We start from the raw sequence: 12023 nt of genomic DNA, 5'->3' as shown, positions 1-12023 counted from the left end.
CACCTGCCCACAGGTGTTTTCACAAGTGCTCTGTATTACCTATTTGGTCTCCAACATGGCCACCTCCTATACAGCAGACACACCGTAGTGCCTTAGGCCATTTGGTCCCCGCACTCACAGTTCCCAGATTCTGCATTACCTGTGCCACCGATCACGCCGCGTCCCCACACGGGCGCACAGCACCGCGAGCAACCGCACTGGCAACGGATGAACCCCAGAACCCGCAAAGGTAAGAGACCGGTTCGTGACATGGAGTTGCTGGTGCCACCGGACCCGCAGTACTAGGTATGGTAAGTCACCACTACTAGATCACCAGGGAAGTTTTCTTGAAATTTTAATCATGTTGACTTTTCCTCAGTGTTGACATGGATAATGTTGACAAGCCAAGCATCTTGACATTCTCAAGTAGGCATTATGAATATTAACAAAATATGCCATATCCCACTATATCTATGTCTCAATCAATTGATCTCATGAAAATATGGTAAGGGGCATTAGTAAAGTGCAGATTACAACGAATAAGGAACTAATTTCTGTATTAGTTTATAAAACTGTGTATAGTCTACTGATGACTGGGGAAACACAGAGGTTCCCAAAAGTAAAACATCACAATAACATATAAATTGAATACAAAGGGCTTGTTTAAATGAGAAAGAAAACAATAAATATGTATAAATAAATAAGACAGAAAATGTATTAAATCCTGAAAATGTTGGTCCAGCAGAAAAATCCACGGAAATGTTTATGGTCAATAATCCAGGTGCTGATTCTGAGGAGAACGCTGCAGCCACAGTGTTATCATCATTTGCTGTAGTCGTGGCTTTATGGTAATTCCAGTATATATACAGTATGTATAGCCAGGCATCTGACTGTCGATGTCCTGGGACACCCACTTCAGCAGCTCCATCTAGACGTTCACCATCCCCATGCTAGGTGTATGGTGCCACTCCAATAACTCTGCCCATAAGACGGAATCTCTCGGTGTGTCTGTAGAGACACTTTCATCAACTCCTGGGACTTCTTAGGGATTTAGACATGAACATTAGCATTTCACATTATACCGCACACTAGTGTCCATTGTTAACATTACACCACACAGTAGTACCCTTTATACACATTACGCCACACAGTAGTACCCCTTATACACATTACGCCACAGAAGAGCACCTTATACACATTATGCCATGCACGCTGTAATGTAAAAATAATATAACCGAGTGCACCTAGAATGTGACAGCAGCTTTATTTTTAAACAACAAATTGAATAAACTTAAATATATAGGCGGAGAAAGCGCTAATTATAATGAGTGTGTGAAAATATGAATTATATAAATAATGTAGCAGCAAAAACCATGGTTAAAAATGTATAAAATCATGAACAGTCCTAAAATCAATGTTTATAGATCTTTTGTAGGGTTTGGTGGTTCCTGTCTCTCCAATGCAAGAGACTCTCCATAACTTACCCTAACTGCTGCCATTCGTCCTTCCATTATCCTTCTTGCTTGTACTGCAGATGTCGGCAGTGCTGCAGCCAGTGCTCAGGTCTTTGCACTTGTTAGGTTATGTTCTCTGAAAGTGCATAAGCATGCAGCCCCAACTTCATGCGTTATCAGCGGTGTGTCTGGTAGAGGAGTCGGGCACACTGCTTCTACTATATATTACAGCAGGCAGTGTTGCAGCTGGTGGCGGCGCATACATTGGCAGGCAATTGCGGGTGGATGCAGAAGGTGCGCCCACAGGGCAAATGTGCTGTGTGCTGAGCACCGGCCACACCACCCTAGCTACAGCCCTGCATTTTGGATTATAACAGAAGGCTTTGGAATATAGGCCCAGATTTATCAAGCCTTGGAAAGTGATAAATTGCATGGTGATAAAGTACCAGCCAATCAGCTCCTAACTGTCATTTTTCAACCACAACCTGTAACATGGCAGTTAGGAGCTGGTAGGTTAGTACTTTATCACTGTGCTATTTATCACTCTCCAAGGCTTGATAAATGGGGTCCTAAATATAAACTTTGTTTCTCGAGTGACAGCTTTTACAGAGATATTGCACATGTAATAGGCCTGGTTGTTAATCCAAGCTCACAGTAACAGTGTATACTGTAAATGTCTTCACTATCATATATATATATATATATATATATATATATATATATATAATACAATAAATATATATATATATATATATATATATATATATATAAAATCAAAAAGGACGTGACACTCACGGCAGGATACAAATGGTCAAACACTCATGTGTTTGACCATTTGTATCCTGCCGTGAGTGCCACATCCTTTTTGATTATATTGCTTCTGCTACACGGAGGCTCCGGCGTTTGAAGATTCAGCTTTAGGAGTGCCTTACCATCCAACGTATATATATATATATATATATATATATATATATTCCATAGGCTGGGCGGCACTCAGAGACTTTCACAAACCAGGAAACAGTGAACAAGCCCCTCGGGGCAGTTTGAATGTGACGTTTCGGGGCAAAGATCCCCTTCCTCAGACAACCAGAAACAACAAAAACAGTGCATTAAATAGATAACAGTATTAGACATCTTACCCTCCTTCCTCCAGTGTGTCCCCAGGCACTCGTGGACGCCGTTCAGCAGTGGGGCTTCCGGCCGCGGGTCCCCCGGCGCACCGGAAGTGACGTCACCCGACCGGCCCCAGTCACCATGGTTACACACTGTTAAACAGAGCAGTGTGTAATGAACAATATGCATGCATAAAATGTTATTTTAAAGTGCCATACAGTGCTAAATATACATTTCATTTAACCACAAGTGCATCACAATACATATATAAAATTAGAGACAATAAAAACTTTTAAAAAATTGTTTAAAAAGTCGTTTTTCGTGTGCTAATTCAAAGGTCAAGTGAACACTTTTAATGTGCAGTAGTCATTTTAAGTGTAAAATTATTGTCAGAATACAGTAATTATGTGAAAATAACGTGCTCACCATGTCTACCAAGTTAAAATCAAATAAAGAATTACATAAAGAATTCCAATCCTATACCGAGGAAAGTTGGGCATTCCATAGGGCTTTACTGCCCTCTAGTGTACACCCCTGGGAATTCACCCTAATGCCAAGAATCATTCATTTTACTAATAGTACAGTGGATCACATGATGTTTACTGAATTACAGAAAATGCGCTAGGCCAAGAGTTTCATTAAGGCCTTTTGGGGACAAACAGTCCAACCGGAAAATCCACTGTGACTCTAACTGTAAGAGTTTTTTTACCCCGGTCACCCCCACGATGTGATGGAGGTATATGGTCTATCGCCTTATATCTCAGACTTGCCAAATTATGTTTAAATTCTGCAAAATGGCGGGCCACCGGTTGTTCGCTTGTTCCTGATGTTAATGCATTTCTAATGGGCGATCTATGCTGGGTAAGCCTGACCTTAAGCTGGCACTCGGTCTTCCCAACATAGTAAAGGCCGCAGGGGCAAACTATAACGTAAATCACAAATTTGCTCGTGCAGGTGAGTGGCCATTTGATGTTAAATCTTTTTCCGGTATGTGGATGGGCTATAGTGTCCCCTGTTAGCAAAAATGAACAAGTGGTACATCCCAAACACTTATGACAGCCGTTCTTGCGGCTGAGAAAGTTTTGGGGTGTAGCCGGTGTCAGGAAACCAGTTACTTCAGTTTTAACTAAAAGGTCTTTTAGATTTCTACCACGTGAAAAACTGGGTCTTAAGGCCCATATAGACGGGCCGATGCAGAGAGAGATGTGTGCTGAGCGAACCGCTCAGCACACATCTCTCCCGCCGCTCAACACAGCGCGATGTGTGCTGAGCGTGCGGGGGGAGATGGGGGGGCCGCTCTCTTCACCCAGCGGGTGAAGTGAGCGTCCCGCTAGATTGGCCTGCACGGCAGGCCAATCTAGCAGCAGCGATAGCGATGCGCGGGGCTGCGCATCGCTATCGCTGTAAGGGGTACACACGGAGCGATCAGGCTTATATTCTAAGCAATCTAGTCAGATTGCTTAGAATATCGCTCTGTGAGTACCCCCCTTTAACCTCGTTTTATGAAAACATTTAAGATCTGGGTCCGTCCTGACCATATGCCATAACTTTTTCGCCTGTTGTGTGGTACGTGGGCTTTGTGTGTTGTATTCATTCACCCAGGTGACTACCTCTGTTTTTGTTTGTTTTTTACACACAGGATCTATGGGTTGTCGTTGAGCCACCCATAAAGCCCTATCCCTGGCTTTTTTCAAATCTTTTACAGCATAACCTCTTTCCCTAAATTTTTATACCATGGCATCCAACTGACCTGATGCCGTGACTAAGTCACTGTTGGCTCTGCAAACTCGCAAAAACTGCGAGTACGGGAGCCCCCAAGTGGTAGTTTTAGGGTGGAAACTGTTGGTGTGTAGAATAGTATTACGATCAGTAGGTTTTGTGTATAGGGATGTTTGTATCTGTTTATTCCTGATCTGAATGTAAACGTCTAAAAAGCAAATTGCGTGATCACTACTGGTCATGGTGAACTTGATCGGATTGCTCACGGCGTTTTGTTTTTCTACAATGGAAGTCAAAATAGAGATATCATCCAGCCAAAAAATCAAAAGATCATCTATGTATCGATGATAAATGAATAATGCATCAGAAATACATTGATCTTCAAAGAAAATACCTTTCTCCGTCTCCCACATGTAGCAATTTGCGAAAGACGGAGCCACCGAGGACCCCATTGCACAGCCCGTGACCTGTTTATAAAACACCCCATTGAACATAAAATAATTGTGCTCTAAAGTAAAACGAAGTAGCGTTAAGAACAGATCAAAGGGGGTAATTCCAAGTTGATCGAAGCAGGATTTTTGTTAGCAGTTGGGCAAAACCATGTGCACTGCAGGGGAGGCAGATTTAACATGTGCAGAGAGAGTTAGATTTGGGTGTGGTGTGTTCAATCTGCAATCTAATTTGCAGTGTAAAAATAAAGCAGCCAGTATTTACCCTGCACAGAAATAAAATAACCCACCCAAATCTAACTCTTTCTGCACATGTTATATCTGCCTCCTTGCAGTGCACATGGTTTTGCCCAACTGCTAACAAAAATCCTGCTGCGATCAACTTGGAATTACCCCCATTATCAGGTCCATTGTAAAGTGCGTTGCCATAGATCAACTTACGTACCGCCTCCACTCCAGCCTTATGCGGAATACATGTGTATAGGCTGGTGACATCAAGTGTCACCAGCGTCACACCTTCCGGTACCTCCTGTATTTATATATATATATATATATATATATATTAGTGCAGACCAGAAGGACTCCATCATATAATGTGGGGTGCCAGTTTCATATGAGAAAATAAACACACTTACTTTCATGAAAACAGCAAAGAACCAGCACTTACGTTTATGCAGCTTGTATTTTGGAAAACTCACATGGAGTCCATGAAATGTCCATGGATCAGCAGCAACAGCCTACCCGATGATCGTTTTAACCAACCTGCTGTTTGTTTTCCTCAGGAGCTGTTTATATACTGTATATACGTTTGCAATAAACTCAACAACAACAGAACCTATTTTGATTGGATATTCACGGAAATGTTCTTTGAGATCCTCATAGTAACATAGGCTATGACTCTCCTTGCTGTCATGTTAACTGGCTAATTAGCTAACAAAATAATCGATGCATCAAACTGTTTCTGTCACAGTTTCTGTTTCTGAAAGTGGCAAAAAATATCCATGATGGGCTTTATTTACGAAGTGGCGTCTTTTGTAAGCCGCTGCTTCCTGCCGCAGTGTAAACCATTCATGCTTTGAGCATTTACTTCTACTGACAAGTGTGTTCAGCGTGCTGGTATTCTAAGGTCTATGGGAGTTCGGCAAAATGCCCACAGTGATTAAGTATTAATACTGTAGATTCATCATAATTATCTAATAAATTAATAATGAGAAATCATTTATGCCAAGCCAAATGAGCTGGCGGCACTTTCTTCATATGAAACTGTCATGTCATTACTTTTCAGTGCAGTATAACCGCATCACATAAGACTACCAAACGCTTGGGACATTTAGCAAATATGGGTTCTCACCACTCTTATAGCATTGACAACTATCCATCCTTTAACCTGGATTTCTTTTAAATCAATAAAAGAGGACAAATCATAAAGATAATTCACATGATTTTTTTTTACAAACTACAATCCCTGCACTTTTGCAGCTTTTAATGCCGTTCTGCTTTGCGGCGTGTCACAGCAAAATTCAGGCCCACATTCCCACTGTAGCCTACTGTGTCACGTAATCCGGTCACATGACCAAACGGTACACAGTGCTTTCACAGTCTGATGAAGACATCAGGTGGGCACCACCATTTTAATTTTTTGACCATAGGTAATTTGCATTTATTTGTGATCAATCGCAAATCTGCTCATACACACAATACACTCACACAACGCAAACTTGCAATAAAAAAAATTCAGTACACAAAAGAGCAGGGCAGCCATCGGAGGGGGATTGTGGGGACTGGAGTCCCGGGCCCTTATAGAGAGGGGGGCCCACTGCTGGCTCCTACCGCCAATATCTGGAGAGCTGCACAGGCAGCGTAACAACAGCGGGCTGCTGTGCAGGGAGGACTTAAAACAAGCCTTCCCTGTGCATCAGCTTTGTGAATCGTTCCTGCAGGTTTGCAATGCTTCACCTATATGTAACGTGATGATGTGTGACATCACATAGTGGTGGAGCGGTGTGGCAGAATCTTGTTTTTATTGGTGGGGGGGGCCCTGTCTATTTTGTCGGCCCCGGGCCCCTTAATTTCTTATGGCAGCCCTGCAAAAGAGGAGGCACCTGGAGTACCTTGCAGTTCAGCGATGCGAGAGTGTACCCTTTAGGAACTTTGCGAATGTTCCCTATTTAGCAGACATTTGCAAACAGGAGATCAGATTTATTTATTTTTTGGTCTGCTTGACCTAAAAAATATCTAACCCATATTATATCACTTAATGATGCATCATTAAACAATTAAGTCATCAAACATTGCAAAGTGTTGATTTTGAGGACTTAATTGATTAATGTCATTAAATGCTATAAAACAATTAAGCTGCCAAACATTTCAAAATAGCATGTTTGAAGTCCTAAAGCTTAGCCAAGCATTAACACATCAGCTGTGTATGATTTTGCACTAATTGTGAAATTATGAGCTGAAACATCGATGGTGGTGCACCTGTCATGGTGATTTCCAGTCTGTGTGGCTCCATAGCTACTCATAAGCTGTTATCACTTTGTGAGTATTTTAAGGTTGCCTCTTAGCAGATTTGCGAATGCACTGCCCAGGGCACAGGCACGATACAACCCCTGTTACATGCCCCATTTTTCAGAATTGCGAAACCATCCCACTGACACGCCTCCACTATGACTTTTCCCCGTTATCTATTTGCGACCTCTTTTTGGTTCGCAAATCTGCTAAGTTGTCACAGTTTGTGATCTGGCACATGTGCACTCTTATGTTTGGACATGCGTAGTTTGCTTAAAATCGCCAATTGCACAATTATTTGCAGTTGTGACTGAAGCTGAATCAGGCCCATTATCCTTTATTTTAAATCATACATTTCTTAGCAGTCATACCCAGGACCTTCAGTCATATCCTCCTTTATTTAAAGCACACATTTCAAAATACTGTCATGACCAGGATGCAAACCCGTACCCTTCCATATTGCAGTCAGACACCTTACACATGGAACTATTTGCTCCTGTATGGGAAGTATGAGAGCCTTTTGAAATATGCACCTTAAATAAAGGAGTGTGTGACTGAAGGGGATTAGGGACGTGAGGGGGAGGTGGGCATCGAAAGTGAAATTGAGTAAAACAGAAAACTGATAGGTGCTACAGAATAGCGCCCCCCGCATTGTGGTGCACAGTGAGGTGGCATGTCACACCACCCTAGTTACTATCCTGCATTCTAACAGTTCAAATTGGTTCCATGCACCTTTTTTTTTTTAAACATCTTTTTTATTGAGTTACAACAAAAGGTACATTCCATAAGACGTACATTCCAAAGAGACAGACTCATGCACTCTATTCTGCACACTTACAGTTAGCTGTCAAAAAGGAAACATTTGCAGGTCCTGGGCTTGCTTATAATTTGTACTTTAGCATCATTTACAAATTATAAACAGCCACAGGTGCCCTATCGTGTGCCAACCAAAGTTGGCGCAAGTGACCTCAGACACTTTCAGTCCATTGCAGAGTATACATGTATGGCAAAAATGTGTATATTTGCCTATACACCAAGCTCTATGCATACAACGGCAGGTGCGCCAATTTACTACCAGTCACCATCATCAATACAACTTGCTTTACCCTATACAGAGTGCAAAATAAATACGCCTCTAAAAATGTGTATATTGGCTTACTGTATGTCAAGGCATACCCACCCTCACTAAACTTTGCATACATGAAAACGCTCTGTCTTACCCCAGCTCCACCACTTGGTTTGGTTGCTGGTGTAGATACGAATGAAATATGTCCTTGAGAGCATCCATTACTCAGCATGCAAAGTGCAATGACACAGGATACGCCATGCATATGGATTAACATTCAACCCTGCATCACCCCCTTTGTAAGAGAAGGGTGACTGTTTATGACATACTAGGATAAATACTGCTCCACTTGCTGATGTTCCATGAGTAAAGGCCCATGCACACTAAACGACCTCTACCGGTGCAGATATTGGCAGCAGCAGGGACCCGGCGGGGTGCCGGCATCGGCAAGTGCATACACACTTGCCGTTGCCATGGGGAAGGGAGCGACGATGGGGAGAACGACACCCATGCTGCAACTGCAGCATGGCTGTCATTAATGAGGACCTCCCTCATCTGTACATGTTCAGACAAGGGAGGAGGTCGTTAAAGATGCGTGGGAGCGCGCATCGTTAATGACATTGAGTATACACACTAAACCAGATTGTAAAAGATCTCAGTCATAATGCTCCTTCTGAGAAAGATCTTTTATTTTCTCGTCTAGTGTGTATGGGGCTTAACAGAGGGTTCGGTGGTGTTAACGTGAAAGTCTGAGAGAAAGATCCCAACATCTAGGGCAGTTGTGGATGCTGTAGTGGTGCCTTAGAAGGTTTCACCACCAGTCACCAATATCATTATCAACTGATGGGATTTTTATGAAATTGTGTTGTGTTGTGTGTTCCCACATAAAAAACAACAACCATACAATCTGTAGGTAACTCTCTACCATCAATGGTGGAGAACCATTGGTTACTCAGATGTCCTCTGTAGTTCATTGTATTGAAGTGCTTCTTCTATATTGTGTTGTACTTGGTGCAGCCACAGCTTGTATAACAGACTAGTCCACTCTTGTTTAGATACAGAAATCCTAACTGTGGCCCAATTTATAGATTAATTATTAAAATGGAATTTGAACCACTCAGTTTTGCTTACTCTTTATTATTACTCTCTTTATTTAATCTTATTTACCTGATAAGCGGTTCTGGACTCAGCTATGGAATTTGTGTGCCGTTGCCATATTAAACATATGATAAAATATTCATTAAATTATGATGTCACAAGCTATTAATTGTAATTTTATTTTTAGCCAGATAATTCCTGATATAATGAGATTAATGTCTCTGTTGCATAAAATTACCAAGTATGTTGGCATCAGTTGTAGGGGTGAATATAGGACATTATTCAGCTTCATCAGCTTCAGTTTTGCTAAGATTGCTAACCGGCCACCATTTTTTCCCCCGTGACGCCCCCGCAATGCCGCATTACCACCCCCCGCGAATGCCTCTGCTTGTCAATCAGGCCAGTGCATGTCCTGGGTGTGCGCACTGCGGACATGTTATTGCGTCTGCTACTGAATAGACCTCATAGAATGGTGAAAATGTATGAAAACAGATAATACAAAAAGAGTTTACTGTGCATGGCCAGATCTCTGGAACACTAGCCGGAGGGTTAGGCTACGGGAGGTGATGGTTAGGCTATAGGAGGCGAGGTCAGTGTTAGGCACAAGGGGGAGGGTTAGGGTTAGTCATACATGCTGCCGGAAGTACCTAAGGATCCGGTACAAGTCATCAGGACTTCACCGCCCTACCCTGAAGACACAGCTGGAGCTGCTGGAGTTGCTGGGGCCACCGGACCCGCAGTACTAGGTATGGTAAATCACCACTACTAGATCACCAGGGAAGTTTTCTTGAAATTTTAATCATGTTGACTTTTCCTCAGTGTTGACATGGATAATGTTGACAAGCCAAGCATCTTGACATTCTCAAGTAGGCATTATGAATATTAACAAAATATGCCATATCCCACTATATCTATGTATCAATCAATTGATCTCATGAAAGTATGGCAAGGGGCATTAGTAAAGTGCAGATTACAACGAATAAGGAACTAATTTCTGTATTAGTTTATAAAACTGTGTAAAGTCTACTGATGACTGGGGAAACACAGAGGTTCCCAAAAGTAAAACATCACAATAACATATAAATTGAATACAAAGGGCTTGTTTAAATGAGAAAGAAAACAATAAATATGTATAAATAAATAAGACAGAAAATGTATTAAATCCTGAAAATGTTGGTCCAGCAGAAAAATCCACGGAAATGTTTATGGTCAATAATCCAGGTGCTGATTCTGAGGAGAACGCTGCAGCCACAGTGTTATCATCATTTGCTGTAGTCGTGGCTTTATGGTAATTCCAGTATATATACAGTATGTATAGCCAGGCATCTGACTGTCGATGTTCTGGGACACCCACTTCAGCAGCACCATCTAGACGTTCACCATCCCCATGCTAAGTGTTGGTCCCATAACTCTGCCCATAAGACGGAATCTCTCGGTGTGTCTGTAGAGACACTATCATCAACTCCTGGGACTTCTTAGGGATTTAGACATGAACATTAGCATTTCACATTATACCGCACACTAGTGTCCATTGTTAACATTACACCACACAGTAGTACCCTTTATACACATTACACCACACAGTAGTACCCCTTATACACATTACGACACACAGTAGTACACGTTACGCCACAGAAGAGCACCTTATACACATTATGCCATGCACGCTGTAATGTAAAAATAATATAACCGAGTGCACCTAGAATGTGACAGCAGCTTTATTTTTAAACAACAAATTGAATAAACTTAAATATATAGGCGGAGAAAGCGCTAATTATAATGAGTGTGTGAAAATATGAATTATATAAATAATGTAGCAGCAAAAACCATGGTTAAAAATGTATAAAATCATGAACAGTCCTAAAATCAATGTTTATAGATCTTTTGTAGGGTTTGGTGGTTCCTGTCTCTCCAATGCAAGAGACTCTCCATAACTTACCCTAACTGCTGCCATTCGTCCTTCCATTATCCTTCTTGCTTGTGCTGCAGATGTCGGCAGTGCTGCAGCCAGTGCTCAGGTCTTTGCACTTGTTAGGTTATGTTCTCTGAAAGTGCATAGGCATGCAGCCCGAACTTCATGCGTTATCAGCGGTGTGTCTGGCAGAGGAGTCGGGCACACTGCTTCTATTATATTTCTCTGACGTCCTAGTGGATGCTGGGAACTCCGTAAGGACCATGGGGAATAGACGGGCTCCGCAGGAGACTGGGCACTCTAAGAAAGAATTAGGACTACTGGTGTGCACTGGCTCCTCCCTCTATGCCCCTCCTCCAGACCTCAGTTAGAATCTGTGCCCGGCTCGAGCTGGTTGCACACTAGGGGCTCTCCTGAGCTCCTAGAAAAGAAAGTATTTATTAGGTTTTTTATTTTCAGTGAGATCTGCTGGCAACAGACTCACTGCTACGAGGGACTTAGGGGAGAGAAGCGAACCTACCTGCTTGCAGCTAGCTTGGGCTTCTAGGCTACTGGACACCATTAGCTCCAGAGGGATCGAACACAGGCCCAGCCTCGGTCGTCCGGTCCCGGAGCCGCGCCGCCGTCCCCCTTGCAGAGCCAGAAGCAAGAAGAACGTCCTGGAAATCGGCGGCTGAAGACTCCGGTCTTCATTAAGGTAGCGCACAGCACTGCAGCTTTGCGCC

The 12023-nt window shown here is 42.5% G+C and overlaps 1 long non-coding RNA gene across 1 annotated transcript; it reads right to left on the bottom strand.

Moving 5' to 3' along the window:
- Positions 1-611: 611 nt before the first annotated feature.
- LOC134943733 (uncharacterized) lies at positions 612-11569 on the bottom strand. Its single transcript, XR_010181712.1, has 3 exons — positions 11326-11569; positions 2573-2698; positions 612-987 (listed from the first exon to the last, which is right to left on the bottom strand). It is a non-coding gene; the product is annotated as an uncharacterized LOC134943733 (long non-coding RNA).
- Positions 11570-12023: the final 454 nt, after the last annotated feature.

The sequence above is a fragment of the Pseudophryne corroboree genome, chromosome 7, assembly GCF_028390025.1.
Source record: "Pseudophryne corroboree isolate aPseCor3 chromosome 7, aPseCor3.hap2, whole genome shotgun sequence".
NCBI lineage: Eukaryota > Metazoa > Chordata > Amphibia > Anura > Myobatrachidae > Pseudophryne > Pseudophryne corroboree.
The sequence above is the reverse complement of the archived record's forward strand: the minus strand, read 5'-3'. Positions and strand labels throughout refer to the sequence as shown.